This window comes from Stomoxys calcitrans, chromosome 5 (genome assembly GCF_963082655.1).
Source record: "Stomoxys calcitrans chromosome 5, idStoCalc2.1, whole genome shotgun sequence".
Taxonomy (NCBI): Eukaryota; Metazoa; Arthropoda; class Insecta; order Diptera; family Muscidae; genus Stomoxys; species Stomoxys calcitrans.
Window position 1 is genome coordinate 15,844,831 of NC_081556.1, and position 19,259 is coordinate 15,864,089.

Sequence of the window (19,259 nt, forward strand, 5' to 3'; positions counted from 1 at the left end):
GACCGATTTGGACCGTACTCGGCTCCCTTGTTGGGAGTGATAATAGGATACTATGTGCAAAATTTCAGCCAAATCGGATGAACATTGAGGCTTCCAGGGGCTCAGTAAGTCAAATCGGGAGATCGTTTCATATGGGAGCTATATCAGGTTCTTGACCGATTTAGACCGTACTTGGCATAGTTGTTAGAAGTCATAACAGAACGATGCGTGCATAGTTTCAGCCAAATCGGACAACAGTTGTGGTTTGTAAGGGCTCAAGAACGCAAATCCGGAGATCGGTTTATAAGGGAGCTATATCCAAATCTGAATCGATATGGCCCATTTACAATCCAAAACGACCTACATCAATATAAAGTATCGGTGCAAAATTTCAAGCGGCTAGCTGTACGCGTTCGACCGCTACCGTGATTTGAGCAGATGGACGAACGGACGGGCATGGCTAGTTTGAATCAGAATTTCGAGACGATCAAGAATATATATACTTTATGGGGTCCTAGATAAACATTTCGAGGTGTTACAAACGGAATGACTAGATTAGTATACCCCCATTCTATGATGGTGGGTATAACAAATATGCCAGTATGGATGAGCTAAAGAAAGCCATTATACGGGCATGGGCCGTGTCATCTACCCTAAAATATTGGGGCTGCCAGACACTCTAGGAGAAGTGTTGAACTTACGAAAGATTAGATGACGATGAACACCACACAAATCCGGACGTAGAGTTCCAAACTGTGTGGTACTGTCTCGTCATCTCTTGCCAGGCGGGTTGTGTAATTGTCGGGACAGCGAGTGTATGGTGCTCTAAGTACTTGTCCGCCCATAATTTTTTTTTTTGTCAAATATTGGGTTGCCCAAAAAGTAATTGCGAATTTTTTAAAAAAAAGTAAATGCATTTTTAATGAAACTTAGAATGAACTTTAATTAAATATACTTTTTTTACACTTTTTTTCTAAAGCAAGCTATAAGTAACAGCTGATAACTGACAGAAGAAAGAATCCAATTACAGAGTCACAAGCTGTGAACAAATTTGTCAATGCCGACTATATGAAAAATCCGCAATTACTTTTTGGGCAACCCAATAGTTTTTTCCGGTCTGCCCCTCGATATTTTTGTGACTTGTTTCATCGCACTCTAGTTTTGTTGTTTATGTCGACCTTGTATCTCTGTAGTATACTCGCAGCACCTAAACTGCACCTTCTCCACAGAGAAGGCTACAAACCAGGTGCAGTTTAGGAAATGATTCAACAGGGAAGTGGGCAACCGAAAGTGGTCTAGGTATAAATCCGTGCAAGACAGCAGTAATTCTCAGGACACACAAGTCTCCTTGGGAGGAGAGAATATTCCATTTACAGAAAGCATAAAATTACTGAGTGTTTTGCTAGACAGGAAATTGAACTTCAAATCCAACATTGTGGAGAGGTCAAGAAAGTCAACTCTTGCCCTATACATCTGCGAGAGAGCCATTGGCAAAAGTTGGGCGCTTAGACCGCGTGTCATGCATTGGGTTGTCAGACCCATGCATTGGGTTGTCAGACCCCATATGGTGTTGTGGTCTGATGGACGGCGCTTCAAAAGTACACCTGCTGCTCATTACTTAACCAGATCTAAAGGATTGCTTGTTTGTGCATCACAGCCGCACTGAGGACGCACCATCCACTGAATTAAATTCTACATCTAAAGCCTCTGGACATTATGGCTAGAAAAATTGCAGCTTCCACTGCCGTGAGGTTAAGGGAGCTTTCTCTTTGGTCATGTGGCGGCTGAATTAATTCTACATTGAATTTAATTCTACATCTAAAGCCTCTGGACATTATGGCTAGAAAAATTGCAGCTTTCACCGCCGTGAGGTTAAGGGAGCTTTCTCTTTGGTCATGTGGCGGCTACGGACATTGTGTTATCCTTGATACAATGTCCCATGTTGTAGGCGGTGTGGTTTACACCCTGCCTGAGCCACTATTTGATAAAAAGTACTGTACCACTCTTCCTGATAGAATCGATCGGAACTACGAAATCACTGGTAATTGTAGTTACATAGACTTCTATACGGATGGTTCCAAACTAGACGACCACGTGGGCTTTGGAATGAACTCTGAAGATATGGTCATATCGAAAAGGTTACCCGACCACTGCAGTGTGTATCAAGAAGAGATCCTTTCAATTAAGGAAATGATGAAATGGCTAAGATATAGTGTCATAACGACGATTGGCATTAATATCTTCTCAGACAGCTATGCAGCCATTAAGTCCCTGGAGAATGTATTTCTGAACACTAAAACCGCCCTTAACTGTCGCAGATCTCTCAAAATTCACATGTACTGGGTGCCGGGCCACAGAGATATTCCAGGGAATTATAGGCAGACGAGCTTGCGAGACTAGGAACTACCCTACACATTCCAGGGATACAGGAATCTGTGGGTATGCCTCTAGCGACATGTTAGCTAAGTTTTTATTACCAGGACCTCTCTCAACGACATGGCTGAACAGTTCAAAATTCACCTGTTCTGGGTGCCGGGCAACAGAGATATCCCAGGGAATTGTAAAGCGAACGAGCTTGCGAGACTAGGAACTATCCTACACAGTCCAGGGATACTGGAACCTGCAGATATGCCTCGACATGTACGATAAGTTTTTAGGACCAAGCCCGAAGGCCAACGAATGATAGATGGATAGATGAGGGCTGTGAGCATTCCAAAACTATGTGGCCTAATCTAGATTTGAAGAGACTTGCTGTCACTGGCTAGACTTGCTGTCACTGACTAGAAAAGACGTCTCAGTCATTGTGACCGCCATGACAGGTTACTGTCTAATCGGAAAACCTGCTGAAGGTTGCCAGCAACGACTTTTACCGAAACTGTGAGGACATCGAAGAAGAAGAGACTATAGAACTTCTGCTGTATGTGTGTCTCGTACTAGCAGTCAGAAGGAGTTCCACTTTAGGTTCTCATTACTTTGAGAACCTGTCTGATTTAGCGAATGTGAACATTCGCAAGTTTTTGGGCTTTTTAAAGTGATCTGGATGGTTCAAGGGTAGGAACTAGAAGGCATTTTCAAACCATGTGACCTAATCTAGATTTGAAGAGGTGTACAGTTTTGCTGTCACTGGCTATAAAAGACGTCTCAGCCATTGTGTCTGTTTTGACAGGTCACTGTCTAATCAGAAATTCTTTGCGAACCTGTCAGATTTAGCGGAGGTGAACAAGTTTTTGGGCTTTTTAAAGCGATTTGAATGGTTTAATAGTAGGAACTAGAAGGCATCTTCCTTCTCCTCTTCCTGTGGTATTGCAGTGGACGAAAACGTTTGAGTGAGTCTGATGACATAATGCCACTTCAACCTAACCTTACTTACATCTGAGCACTACATCATAATTAGGAAGCTACAGTTGCCCAGAGCGTGATGATATACCAGACATCCATAGATGATTATCTGCCAAACCATCGCCATAAACAAACTGTTTGTTCATTGTGTTAACCAACCACTCAGCTACTGAGGCGCTCGTAAGTTCCCATGCTATGTCTTCTAAAATATGGTTCAACGGTAGGAACTAGAAGGCATCTTCCTTCTTCTGTTCCTGTGGTATCACAATGGACGACGAAAACGTCTAAGTGAGTCTGATGGCAGACTGCCACTTAATCCTAACCTAACCTAGGAAATGATTGACTCTGAATTGTTTGTTAAATTAAAGGGGATCCATTTTTAATCCTCTTCGTTTTTCTCTGGTTTTTTCTTTTGGTTAGGGCCACCTGCTAACCCGACTCCTCAACCTAGTATTGAGGCAGTCATTCCCTCTAGGAGAAATATCGAACTAAGAAAAGATTTCCAAGCCCCTCGAACTTCTGCACTTCTTTTCCGATATCTAGGGTGCATCGGTAGCCGAGTTGGTAGCGTGCTTGAATTAGCAGTGCAGAGGTTATGGGTTTGATTTCTACCAGAAGCCTTGGTCTGTCGCTACTGTGGTATCACAATGGACTTGAAATTGTCTAAGTGAGTCTGTAAAGGATTGCGACTCTTTCCTTACCTAACCTTTCCGATATCTAACATCAAATTTCGGGATGTCTCTCTCCACTATGTTTTTTCAACAGAGTTGTGGTCTTCATAAACAACTCACGTGCTTCTTTTGTATTAAGCAACTCACATGTTGGACTCCTTATTCACTTGGACTCCTTATTCATCCCCTTTAAAATGAAAAAAAATATATGTACAAGAAAAATCGTTGCGGTGGCAGCAGATGACAGGAAGTTAAATGACAAATTAAACTGAAATCTTAACATAATGTGGACACATTTTTGTAATTTTTTAATTTTTATGTCTTCAGGAAATTTTAATGAATTTCAAAAAGTAAAAAAACAAAACATTAACTAACTGAAAGTGAAACATCAATGCAACGGGTGTCCTTAAAAAAAACGCATGTAACGACAAACACACCATTCACCTCCACTCTTGGCTCTCCAAAAATATTACAACACTCCCTCGCATTGAGCACACTTGGGGATCCTTATCATGATGTAAGGGGATCGTTTACATTCACTTAAAAAAATAAACGACACATAAAGGATGTTGTAATCCTTGCTGTATCGCTAATGTGTCAATTTTAGAAGGTCATAAATTTTCCAAAAAAGAAAAAGGATTTTGGTTGTTTTAGTTTTTGTAATTTCTAGAGTAAAGGCCTGGTGCAACAAAGGCTTTGCGACTGCATCTGTTCTTTGAATTGCGATGTTTTGTTCTACTTTGTTATAAAAGTCAAGAGTTCAATTTTTGATAACAGAAAAAAAATTCTTGCAATGGGGGAATTGTAATAAAAATTTGTTGAGAACAGGATATTAATGGTGTTACTATTAACAGTTTTAGGATGATTTTTTGGGGGATTTCTTTAAGAAATAAAATTCTTAGGGGATTTGGAAAGTTAAAAAAATCCAAGCAAGAAAAACCAAAACAACATCTGTCTTATAAAGGCGGTTGGGTCAAATATAATACGTCCTTTAAGATAGCTCGTTTCCATCATATTCACAGTTCACAAGTTTTTGTAAAGCTACAGCGAAGAAGTTTGCCCCTGTTGCTCAAATTTCTGCAAGAGGAAGACATCGAGACGATAGGATTGAGCTCAAGGTGTGCGCCAGCAGTGATTGACAGAACTCAAAAGGCACTTCGACAGCAGCAGTCAGTGAAGCAACTATGGAGAAATCGTCCACACCGTAAGTGTCCAGTGTCCAAAATGGTTCCACAGCTTTTTCAAGTGCTCCTGTATGCGTAAGGAAACTTCTCATGACAAAACGGAACGAATCTTGTGAGGATGAACTCCTGGTGGACTCAGATGTCGAGGCTAACACAACAGTGGTGGAAATTCTGAATCCTGACCAAGGTCCGGTAACTGCAGATAAATTTTCACCATTGTAAGACCGCTTCGGCGGCATTAAGGTCCTTCTGATTGCAGGAGAATTTGACAACATGTTCTCGGAAACAGTTGTATGGTCCTTATGTTGCACTTTTTCTCCATAGCAGTCCACCAAACTACTGAGGCTTAAGTAAGTATTGGTCTAATCACTGACTCTACAGGAGCGTGATTAGACCAATACTTACTTACGCCTCAGTAGTTTGGTGCAACATAAGGACCATACAACAGGTTCAGAGAACATGTTGTCTTGGCATAAGCGAAGCTATGAGGACCACGCCCACTAGGGCACTGGAGACTTTTCTAGATATCCGACCCATTGACATACAAATTATGTCAATGGCAGCCCCTGCGGCTATGAGACTTAAGGCGATGGGAGAATGGATTGAGGATGGGAGCAGCTCATACCGTATAATCGAGGCGACGATAGGAAACCTGGAAGGAAGGGAAGAGGTTTACGATCGGATACCTGAGATGAACCTTGAAGTCGAGTGCACGGCACAGTCTTGGATTGACGGAACCCTAGTATTGCCATCTGGAAGATCATGTTAGACGGATGGATTAAAGCTAGATGACATAGTGGGCCTGGGGGTTTACATTGAGAACCCAGGGACTGAGATCTGTTTTAGACTGGCTGACCATAATACGGTCCTGCAGGCGGAGATCCGGGCAATCACGGAATGCGTGAAGTGGTGTGGTGCTAAAGCGAGGACGTCGAGTGGGAACATTTTTACCGACAGTAAAACTGGCATAAGGGCAGCAACAACCAGGGCGGTAAGGTCACGAACAGTCTTGCAGTGTAAGAAGAAGATTAACGCCTTTTCTGAGGATGGCAAAATCCGCATCGTTTGGGTGCCGGGCCATAACGGAGTAAAGGGAAATGAAACGGCAGACGATTTGGCGGTAAAAGCCAGAGGACTGCCGCCAAAAATCTCCCAGAACGATTTTAATATCATGGTCGGGGCAGCGGTTGTATTCTTTCTCTAGGCGCTCTTAGAAAATATCTTCGGTCTGCTCTTCTGTGTCTTCGGTCGCACAGTAGGCCTACGGTTTCAGTTCATGTTTTCATAGAAAGAGTGGTTCAGTTAGGACCATATTTAGATTTAGCTGTCATATAGACCAATCGCCTGTTTTTAGGGGCTTAAGCAAATAAGGGGTGCATTTATTATACGATTTGGGAAAATTTGAATTGGTTCCAAATAGCACCATATTTTGATATATCTGACATATAGACTGATCTGCCGATCTAATCTTAAGCCTATTAAACGGCATTTATTTTCCAACATCTCTAAAATTTCGAAAAGTGGATTGGGTTAGCCCTCCCGTAGGTCAGACTATATTTAGTTAAAGCTGCAATACAGACCGATTTTCCGATTCAGGATCTTAAACCCATTTAAGACGCATTTATTAAACGATTTCGCTAAAATTTAGAACTGTGAGTTGGACTAGGCCTCCCGTTGTCTGAGCAGGAGGTGGTCCAGAACGAGCCATATTTCGGCACGGCAGAACTTATTGCGTTTTAACTTGTGAATAGAGTTTCTCAAAGTAATCCTTATAGTTTTTCGATTGCTTCAAAGTCTTACGCTCGCCTCCAGCCGCCTCTAATCTGATAACAGACTTTCATGTTGGCCATTGGTTATTTGAAGGTGCCAATAACTTGACTAAATATACTGTCACAGCCAATAAAAGAAAAAATTGTATTACCCCTCTGAAAGCCTCGGCCGATATCCATCAAAAGTTTCTCTATTAGATATAGTGAATCTGTTTGGGTTTTGCCAAATTTCCACTGTAGGTTTACTTTTGCCTTTCGTTACATGTTGAAGTAGTTTTGGCTCAATTACCATCCGGCAGATGCAGCCGCTTCCATTCCTACAGAGCAATACCAACGTGCAGGATGTATGTCCCGATTGTGACCAGCGACCATACGACACACTCACCTGTATAACTGCCCAGCCAGACCCACTCGTCTCAGACCACGGCATCTTAGTCGCAGAGTTCCTGAATTTTAATACTCGACAGCATCAAGCAGACGAAAGATAAAACACAACACCCTGCTACAACAACAACCAACTATACTATTGCTGACATGACACGAGGCATGAATTTCACTGTGGTTTGGCGAAGACTGACTCCAGTTTTACTGCGGTGGATGAGAGGCTAGCCACAACCCGCATAAAGGCCAAATACTTCTGCATTAGCCTAACTTGTGCCCATGCGCACTGTGGGCTCAACGGTGAAAAAATTGCAAATATATTCACAACTTTTTACCTGTTGATCTGAGCGGTGAAACATGTTCCAAACATTTGTAGAGGAAGACATCGGCTTTCAGATCCAGAATGCCAAATCATTTCATATGTGGATACAGTTACCATATAGACCTATCTGCCGATTTAGGGTCCCTGGGTTGTAAATATTAAGACTCCTAACATCTGTTTTGGGAACCATTTAGACATAAATGGGTCATAGTCCGTTCTTCCGCTTAAGGTTCTAAAACCACAAAAAGCGCATATATAATTATTCGATTTCAATGAAATTTGAAACTAAGACCTTCCGACATCCGGCCCATGTAAGGTTTAGATAGGTTCATATTTATATTTAGCTACCACACAGATCGATCGTCCGACTTAGGGCTTAGGAAAATAAACGGCGCATTGATTCTCCGATTTGGGTAAAATTTTAATAGGGTCCAAATAGAACCCTATTTTGATATATCTGTCATATAAACTGATCCGCCGATCTGATCTTAAGCCTATTAAGCCGCATTTATTTCCCGATTTCGCTAAAATTTCGAAAAGTGGATGGGATTAGGCCTTCCATTATCCAAACAGAAGATGGTCCAGGTCGGATTATATTTAGATAAAGCTGACTGATCCGTTGATCTGATTTAAAGCCTATTAGACCGCATTTTATTTCCCGATTTCGCTAAAATTTCGAAAAGTGGATTGAATTAAGCCTCCCGTTATCCAAACAGAAGATGGCCCAGGTCGGATTATATTGGGTTGCCCAAAAAGTAATTGCGGATTTTTCATATAGTCGACGTAGACAAATTTTTTCACAGCTTGTGACTCTGTAATTGCATTCTTTCTTCTGTCAGTTATCAGCTGTTACTTTTAGCTTGCTTTAGAAAAAAAAATATAAAAAAAGTATATTTGATTAAAGTTCATTCTAAGTTTTATTAAAAATGCATTTACTTTCTTTTAAAAAATCCGCAATTACTTTTTGGGCAACCCAATATTTAGTTAAAGCTGCAATACAGACCGATTTTCCGATTTAGGGCCCTAAGCCGCATTTATTACCCGATGTCGCTGAAATTTAGGTAAGTGAGTTGGACTAGGCCTCCTGTTGTCTGACCAGGAAATGGTCCAGATGGGAACCTATTTCGGCATGGCATTTTTACTTGTTACTATTATTTTGTTTCTCATCGTAATCCTTATAATTTTTCCGGTGCGAGATACCGGCCCAGCGTCCCAAACGCATGGGTTACGTGGGATTGCACATGTATCCCTCAATGTTGCAAGCCGTTTGTTTCAAGATCCGACACTCGGCTCCAGCCCTACCTAATATGGGAGCAGACGCTGATATTGGCCATCGGTTATTTGAAGGTCCCAATAACTTGCCTTCTCACTTCGAATATCATTGGCATTCAGTATTTAAGTATGATTTGAAACTGACTCCTACTTAAATACTGACCCCTGACTGAGTGAGACTCTCCTCTCGAAACTAGATGTCAGAAATTGGAGAAGAAGCGCAGAAGATCGAGAAACTTGGATATCTATTCAGAGTTCGGCTAGTGAAAAAAATATTCTATCATAGCCTATTAAAGTAAAAAGTTTTATTACCCCCCTGAAAAACTCTGCCAAAATCTATCAAAATAGTCTCAGTATTAGATGTAGCGTCCCAAATTTTCAGCTGTGGTTTTCCCCTCCTAATGCTGGCAAACATTTGTGAGGTACTATGCCATGTAAAACTTCTCTCCAAAGAGGTGTCGCACTGCGGCACGCCGTTCGGACTCGGCTTTAAAAGGAAGCCTCTTATCTAAAACTTGAATCGGACTGCATTCATTGCCATGTCAAAAGTTTGCACCTGTTCCTTAGTGGAATGTACAATACATGGGCAAAATTTGCATTTTCATTACATTGGGTTGCCCAAAAAGTAATTGCGGATTTTTTAAAAGAAAGTAAATGCATTTTTAATAAAGCTTTGAATGAACTTCAATCAAATATACTTTATTTACACTTTTTTTCTAAAGCAAGCTAAAAGTAACAGCTGATAACTGACAGAAGAAAGAATGCAATTACAGGGTCACAAGCTGTGAAAAAATTTGTCAACGCCGACTATATGAAAAATCCGCAATTACTTTTTGGGCAACCCAATATGTCCAGTGTTACCCTTTTTTCTTTATAAATATCGTCTGCCACCTAAACAATTATTCTATTTAACGAAAAAGTGATGGAAAACCGGAATACCTATTTTAATCTCATTAAACCCCATTTCTAATATCCTTTCAATATCGAACTGCACGTTCCAGGAAATTCCCAATCATTACCATCACCAACCACATTTGAGCATCAAACACTTGCTGTCATAAAGCAAGCAAATACGCTCGCGCTGCTTTCAAATAGAAAGGAAAGGAACTGAGCGATTAGTTAAACACACGTAACTCCTTTCAAAAACGAATGCATTTAGTATCAGTTGTGGTTAGTTTGTCTTGGTTTGTCCCTATATCTATGGCTGTGGCATCTTTAGCAAATCAAACATCTTTTGCCGCCTTAATTACGGGTTATCAAATGTGTGGCATGCGTGTTAATGCTCATACATACAGACCTGGAAGACAACCTGCTGCTGTTGCTAAAGGTTGGAAAGCAATAGAAGCTATATAACCCTCTTCCGAGAGACGTGTGTTTTCTTTGCAATCAAAGGATAATAATGCACTTGAAAAATGTATGCACAAGGTGCATGTGTATGTCCTTTCTCTGTTAGTGTTTATTTTAAGACCCAAAATTTTGAAAGAAAAAAACAAAATTAAAAATTTGCACTTGGGGTGTTTCAAATTTAATTATAGGTTCCGTTGAAAGTGATTAAAAAGAAACATCTTTGGCCTTACTCTAAAAAAAGAGCTAAAATGAAAGGTGTGCGTTTTTATTTTTCTCCTAGAAAGATGGGCGTTTGCTAGGCTTAGGCAAGGTCACCTGTATAAGGTATATTTTTAAGTGCTATTCTATAGTATTCCCTTCCTCGATGTCCTTACAGCTTGTGTAGAAATCGTTACTTGCAAACTTTAATCTATCACCCTCAGGGACGTAGCCAGGGGGGGAGCCTCTTGGGTCTTAGCCGCGCGATTTTGCGATATTCGTACGTTTAGGTACTAAAAAGTACGAACGAACGGATGGTGCTAGAATTATGCGTTTGGGCTAAAACTAAAGAGCCTCTCGAAAATATAAGATTTGGTGACAACATTTTGCCAAAATAGTACCGGAAGTGGGAAAAATGGTACGTTTAGTATATCAATTGGTACTTTTTGGAAACGTGATTGCTAATTGAGCTAGAGCTTTGAATTTTGGAACTGGAGGTACACTATGGCAACCTAAATTGGGATGCTAAAACAGTTTTGGGACATTTAGAAACAAAAAAGTACCAACAAGTTCGGCCGGGCCGAATCTTATATACCCTCCACCATGGATCGCATTTGTCGAGTTCTTTTCCCGGCATCTCTTCTTAGGCAAAAAAGGATATAAGAAAAGATTTGCTCTGCTATTAGAGCGATATCAAGATATGGACCGGTTTGGGCCACAATTAAATTATATGTTGGAGACCTGTATAAAATGTCAGCCAATTCAAATAAGAATTGCGCCTTTTGGGGGCTCAAGAAGTAACATAGAGAGATCGATTTATATGGGACCAGTATCGCGCTATAGACCGATTCAGACCATAATTAACACGTATGTTGATGGTCATGAGAGAATCCGTCGTACAAAATTTCAGGCAAATCGGATAATAATTGCGACCTCTAGAGGCTCAAGAAGTCAAGTCCCCAGATCTGTTTAGATGGCAGCTATATCAGGTTATTGACCGATTTGAACCATACTTGGCACAATTGTTGGATATCATATCAAAACACGTCGTGCAAAATTTCATTTCAATCGGATAAGAATTACGCACTCTAGAGGCTCAAGAAGTCAAGACCCAAGATCGGTTTATATGGCAGCTATATCAAAACATGAACCGATATGGTCCATTTACAATACCAACCGACCTACACTAATAAGAAGTATTTGTGCAAAATTTCAAGCGGCTAGCTTTACTCCTTCGGAAGTTAGCGTGCTTTCGACAGACAGACGGACGGACGGACTGACGGACGGACATGGCTAGATCGACATAAAATGTCACGACGATCAAGAATATATATACTTTATGGGGTCTCAGACGAATATTTCGAGTAGTTACAAACAGAATGACGAAATTAGTATACCCCCCATCCTATGGTGGAGGGTATAAAAAAGGTATGAAATAGGTGAACTTTCCATAGGGCAAACGGTTGAGGTAGAACTTCAAAATTTCGCTTAAATGATTGTCACTCCAAATCTCGGTGATGGGTGATGCGATTTAAATTTTATGTGCTCTCTTATAGCAACCTAAAAACAAAATTTTGGTATCCAAATTTCAAATGGGATACCTGGGGTGGCTGCCCCACCGCCAAAACCTATCAAATATGTATATAGACCAATCACCACAATATGGGAATCAAATGAAAGGTATTTAAGATTAGAAAACTTATCTGACGGGCATATTTACCGACCATGGCATTGGCGAGTGGAAAACGAATCTGATATCCAAATGTGGGACCAAGTTTCTGGGGGTCCACCCCTCCCCAAAAACATCCCCCAAAGAAGACAAATTTTCGACCATAGCAATACAGGGCTTAAATGAAAGGTCTTTAGGAGTAAACCACGAATCTGATATCAATATTCTGGAAAAAGTGTCTATGGGGCCACCCCACCCGCATAACACCACCAGTATTTGCTGACCATTGCAATATGGGGCTCAAATTAGAGGTATTTTAGAGTAGAACACGAATCTGATATATATTTTCAAGTCCCAGCCACTGAGTGGCCGCCCCGGCCCCCAAACCGGCCATGTTTGCCGACTATGGAAAAATGGGGCTCCAATGAAAGGTATTTGGGAGTAGGCCACGAATATGATATCAACATTCGAGAATTACTGTCTAGGGGACGTCCTACCACCTTAACAACCCCCGTATAGCACGTATTTGGTCACCATGACAATTTGGGTCTTAAAGAGAATGAAGCTCGGTATTAATAGTTTTGAGGGCCCATATCCCAAAACGAACATTTCGCTGACTTTTGCAATAAGGGATTTAAATTAAAGGTAATTGCAAATTTTGCCCATGAACATTCCACTAAGGAACAGGAGCAAACTTCTCACCATCAATGAGTGCAGTCCGATTCAAGTTTAAGCTCAATGATAAGGGGTCTTCTCTTTATAGCCGAGTCAGAACGCTGTGCCGCAGTGTTTATCACAAATGTTGCCAGCATTAGGAGGGGAAAGCCATCGCTAAAAATTTTTTCTGATGGTCTCGCCAGGATTTGAACCCAGGCCTTCAGCGTCATAGGCGGACATGCTAGCCTCTGCGCAACGGTATTTAACCTACCTGTAAAGGTATTTGAGATTAAAAAACGAATTTGATATTCTATTTTGAGGCCAATGGCAATATGGAGTTCAAATAAATGATATATGAGAGTAGAGCACGATGCTGATATACTTTCAGGGCTAAGTGTTTGGGGGACCACCCCACTCCCCAAAACACCCCTATGTCGGGCATATTTACCGACCATGTCAATGTGGGGCTCAAATGAAAGGTATTGGCGAGAAGATTACGAAATTGGTATCCACTTTCGGGACCAATTTTCTGGGGTCTACCCCTTCCCCAAAACATCCCACAAACAGCAATTATTTACTGACCATCGCAATAAGGGGGTTAAATAAAGATATTTGGGAGTAGAATACGTGTCTGATCTCCAAATGTGGGACCATGTATTTGGGGCACCGCCCCTTTTCCAAAACACCCCCCAAAGAGTACAAATTTTGGAACAAAGTGTTTGGGGGACGCTTCTTCATTTAAACTTTCCTTAAATCAATGATCTTATGTCAGTTATCAGCTGTGACTTTTAGCTTGCTTTAGAAAAAAAGTGTAAAAAAAGTATATTTGATTAAAGTTCATTCTAAGTTTTATTAAAAATGCATTTACTTTCTTTTAAAAAATCAGCAATTACTTTTTGGGCAACCCAATGACATCAAATGAACATGACATTCAAATTTTGCACACATACTTCTTATCAGTGTAGATCGGTTGGGATTGTAAATGGCCCATATCGTTCCATGTTTTGATATAGCTGCCATATACACCAACCATCTCCATCTTGAACCTTTAGATGGAGCAATTCTTATCCGATTTGGCTGAAATTTTGTATGAGGGGTCCAAATCGGTTCATGACCTGATGTAACTCCCACATGAAATGATATCCCGATTATACTTCTTGAGCCTATAGAGGGTGCAATTCTAAAATTTAGAACAACGACTTTCAACATGCGTGCCATATATGGTCCGAATCGGTCTATAGTCTAATATAGCTTTCATATAAACCGATCTTCCGGTACTATTTCTTGAGGTCCTATAGATCCTATAATTTTTCACAATAGTATGGTCTCCAACGTCCAAACCAAGTATGGTGCGAATCGGTCCATAAGTTTATATTGCTCCAATAGCATGGCAACTTTTATCCATTATCCTTTGTTTGCCCATAAAGAGATACTGGGCAAAGAACCTGACAAATGCGATCCATGTTAGAAGATAAAGAAGATTCGGCCCGGCCGAACTTAGCACGTTTTCGCTTGATGTTCTGTTTAGGCGGTGTTGTTCTGTTTCGGGTGCATTAGCATAATTTGGGTATGATTTTTTTCGACCCTAAGATTTGGGGTCTTTTTTAATTTAGGGCGTTTTGGTTTTTTTTAAGGCCAAGTATACCTTGGTCATGACCTTGCCTTATACAGTTACACAAATAATCTAAACCAACATTTTTTTCTCACGCCTTTACAGCACCATGTAGTACCTTGTTTATGTTTTTTTTTTGCCAAAGAATCCATATTCCTTCCTTAGAAATTGCAATATTTATTTTATTATTTCTTTTTTTTCTCTTTCCTAAGTAACAAACATTTCCTCTCTTCCTCAATGTAAACATTGATTCTATTTAAACTCTTTTTCTTACAACAAAGAATCTCGAAAAAAAAATTCATAGAATTAAAGCCAGTAAGGGCAATTGTTCCAAAAAGGCCAAAAACATTTATCACTTTGCGTAATTTATTGGAAATCCTTGGAAAACAATGGACTATCGAAAGGATAACCAGAGATGGTGATAAAAACTAACAGTACCAGTTTGGTCTGTAGACAAAATTCAGATGAAATTTCCAACACACTGTGTGTTCCAACACCATTTGTTTCTTCACCAATCCAACAAGGAAGGACACACGCAATGGTCAACAATGGCTGGCTGAACCAAAAAAAAAACCTGCAGACATTTCAGTAGTTCAGTACTGCTCTTTGCAGACAGAAGATAAATGTTGACTACTATCATTTTATGATCAGTGTCGATCATTGTTCAATCAATTTGGGATTACCTTTGCTACGAAGTCGAAAGTTACAAGGAAGTCAACAAAAGAAAGGGTGACAACCAGTTAGACTGACTAGCAGACGTATTTTATGGACACTCAGATTGATGGCACCATTTGCGACATTTGCCATTGTGTTGTGGGAAAGGCAAACACGGGTTTTGGAAGCCTACATGACTTTATTGTATCGACAAAAGAAAGCAGAATAAAAGACAGAAGAAAGTGTCAACAAAAGAGTTTGATCATAAATTATGTAACAACAAATTTTGATAGCAAGGACATGGTATGAAATCCAGGCATGTAGATAGTAGATGTGAAAAGGATGCTGATGTAATGAATTTCAAAGATTGCATAGGAAATAGTGAAAATAATTCGGCTAGAATGGAGCTTCAAAAACATTTGAAGAATTCAAATCATTGATAAATGTTCAAGAGGGAAAATTGGGGAATTGGTATATATGGGACTTCATAAACCTTGCGGCAGCATTTGTAGTGCTTATGAGAGATCCTAAATGTTCTTGGCATACCGAACTTGAGCCAGTTCTGATAAAAGTTGAGGGGTTTGGAAGTAAAATCGGAGAGTCGGTAAAGATGATTCATTTTCAAATATCACCACCTTCGAAACTCTGGATTTATAAGGACAGCATGGAGGCAGGGCCTTGAATTCAAAGGAAATAAGCTCAATGTGACTGGCCGAATGAATAGAATCCCCAAATAAACTCTCAGGCATAGATCTTACCTGGGTTACCAGACACCAATGTATTCCAGGAAGGCTGACGAACATGTATCGAATAGCTTGTCCTTGGCGAGCGAAACGGTTGCCAATGGTTGGGAGAATAAAATTCCGCAAAATAATCGCTGTGGGAGCTGTCTTGGTGACGATGTCGTTGAGGCCAAATTCAAAGACTATGACCACAAATTGTGCAGCGGTATATTTTCAATAAATCATAAGGGATATAGAGCTGACTTAGGTTTCCGGACACAATGATGAAATGAAAAAGGGGTCGAACATGCTAGGAAGGGCCGTCCTCGGCAAGCGAACCTATTGTGAGTAGCGACGCGGTAAAGATCACGGTAGAAACTATATTGATGAGAATAAAAATGAGACTTTCGAGCACTGGCTTTGTTGCCCTGGCCTACAGGGGTACAGGTTTCTCATCTTCGTGGAGTTTTTTCCGATCAAGAATATCTAACAAATGTATCTCGGTGAGCATGGCTGCCGGATTCTCAGGACTCTGGTCTAACTGGTCCTAAAGGAACTTATTGGTCACGGAGCACTCTATAGGAGCGATAGCTTCTATAGGGACGAGCGTGAAAATCCGGCAAAATGATTATTGTAGAAGGATAAAAAATTGAAACTTGCTGTGTTCATATTAAGGTCTGTTGGTCCACAGGCACTCCATCTTTAGAATATGTTTTTTTTTTCGATTTAGTCCATTGGCGGCAAATATTCACAATATTGCAAATATATGTATACATGCACAATATAAGCCTATGGGCATGAAAATGTTGCCCATGTTGTTACCCGACGAAATACTTGCATATCACGTACATAGACTTTATCACAGGATTATACAGAGTGCAACAGAAAACCTGAAAAAAAAACATAAGTAAAGGATGATTTTTTTAGGAGCTATAGGAATGTTTTTCAAAAAAAACACATAAAATTCATGAAATCTTTATTTGAATCGATAATACGGTCCACATAATTTAATATTTGAAGATTATTTTATGCAAATGTTGACCGTGACTATGCCCCAAATGGTCCATCCGCTTAATCCAATTTTGGCATACTCTTTCCAACATTTCGGCCGGTATCTCACGAATAAATGCTTCAATGTTATCTTCAAATGCATCAATTGAAGCGGGCTTGTCTGTATAGACATGAGCCTTAACATAGCCCCACAAAAGTAGTCTTAAGGCCTTAAATCGCACGATCTAGGCGGCCAATTCACCGAACACGCCTCTCAATAAGTCCATTGCTTTCGCGTGCTGTGTGGCATTGGCACCGTCTTGTTGAACCCACATGTCATGCAAGTCAAGCTCTTGTACTTTGCGCAGAAAAAAAGTGGATATCATCTCACGGCAGCGCTGACCATTCACAGTTACGTTACGAATCGCATTATCTGCGAAGAAGTACGGCCCAATGTTGCCACCAGCCCATAAACCGTACCAAACTGTGACTTTTTCTGAATGCATTGGTAGCTCGACAATTCTGCTTATTTACATACCCATAGAGCCAAAAATGAGCTTCGTCGCTGAACACAATTTTCGATAAAAAAAAGTGGATTTTCGGCCAACTTTCCAAGAGCCCATTCACCAAAAATTCTGCATTGTGGTAGGTCGTTCGGCTATATGGGACTCGGTTTGTTTTTTTGTTACGTATAAACTCCAAAACGGTAGAACCGATTTTCTCGAAATTTTCGAAGATTGTGTAGGTTGGTCTGGAAGGAAACATGGGCTTTATAATTTTTCGATATCGGGAGGGGAGCGTCCCCTTCCTTTACCCCAAAAACACCATCTAAATCCAAAAGTAGACCGATCAGAACAATATGGGTATTAAATGGAAGGTATTGGATAATATTACATGAAAATTGTCTTAAGATTTGAGTTAAAGTACCCAATGACCCAATTTCTGCGAACGGCGACGCATCGATAATTAATGGCCATTAACACTGGCCGATTCAGCTGCGATATTATCTTCACTTCGCACTCTACGTAAGCTTGTGGTTTAATGTCCAACAATGTAAATTTAGTGCAATATTTAATCACAATAGCCCGAATAACCGCTTCAGTGAGTCGATTAAAATGATCATAAAATGGAAGAAGCGCGCGATGAACTTTCTTAATAGAGTACGCATTTTGATAATAAAATTCAATAGTTTACAAACGTTGTTCGTTTGTAAGACAATTCATGGTTAAATTATAGACTGAACTGGCACAAGACCCGAAACGTGCTGAGCTTTTTAAACCAGTGTTGCCAAAAAGATATTAGGTAAAAAATCACCCTTCATAACGCAAATCAAAAAAAAGCCCCCGCTTACAGTTCTTTGGTGTTTATGTCAGATTCCGCATGGGCGCAGGTTTCCCATCTGGGGTAGTCGTTTCTTTTGCGATCAAGGCGATCTTGCAGACGTCTTTATGAGAGGTCTCCTTAAAAGCATCGATAGAAAGGGATGGTTTTGTCGGAGAACATTACAAGATCCTCCACATTAACATCCCACATAAAGGGGTAATTTTGACAAAGATTAGCATGAAATAATCAACCACTTCTTGTGTTCTTGTTAAGATCTATTGGGGCACAGCCTCTCCATCTTGAGCATCCGGTTCTATTCCGATCCACGCAATTTTACAGACGTGCCACTGATAGGTCTCTTCCGATGCATCCACAGCATGGAACGATTTCGAGAAGGGACACTATAGGATCTCCCACAAAAACATCTGTTTGTGGACGAGCAGGGTTCCGGGTTAGCAAACACACGGAGTGGACACTAAGTTGAGTGTATACCTGTGTTTCCCCATGGGATGACTATATGTGGGTGTTCATTGCTCAGGCTTTTGCTCCCCGCACTCTTCTTCTCTTACTCTCTCTCATCTCCAGGTTTAATCTAGGTATTCACACCTTTCAACTTTTTCTCTTACACTTGGGCTTAACTGGTATCCAATTGAACTGATCTTGCTGATGATCTACCGTTTAATGGCGTATTATTTGATGTTGTTATGATTAGCCAAGGTTTTAGACATACCTTGCTTTGAAAAAAGACTTCAAAAAAATCTCCAATTCATATGGGTATATTTTTGCCTCCTGTGAGGATTGAACTCACGACCCCTGGTTTACAAGACCAGTGCTCTGCCACTGAGCTAAAGAGGCGTTAAATATGACGGCTTTTGGGGGCAAACATTTCTTGGGCATGAGTACATTTTCTATAGCATTTCAAACTATATGAGGTATAGTTCTTAATGTTGTTAGTTTTTATCGCAAATTGTTACAAATATCTAAGTGATGTTGTCAATGATAAAGGGGCAATACATAATTTTTATTTTATTTGACGAAATTTCCTGCCTACAATTTTTCTAAACCCAAATATCTATGATAGTGTCGTGTCGAGTAGGAGCCTTTATGTTGACAATAGCCCGGCGAGAGATAATGTGGATCAAAATGGCAAGAATTTAAAAAGCTTCTAAA

General features: G+C 40.4%; 1 non-coding gene across 1 annotated transcript; it reads right to left on the reverse strand.

Annotated features, from left to right (window-relative positions):
• Positions 1 to 18,872: 18,872 nt before the first annotated feature.
• On the reverse strand, positions 18,873 to 18,944 carry Trnat-ugu (transfer RNA threonine (anticodon UGU)). The gene has a single exon. It is a non-coding gene; the product is annotated as a tRNA-Thr (tRNA).
• Between the last annotated feature and the right edge of the window lie 315 nt (positions 18,945 to 19,259).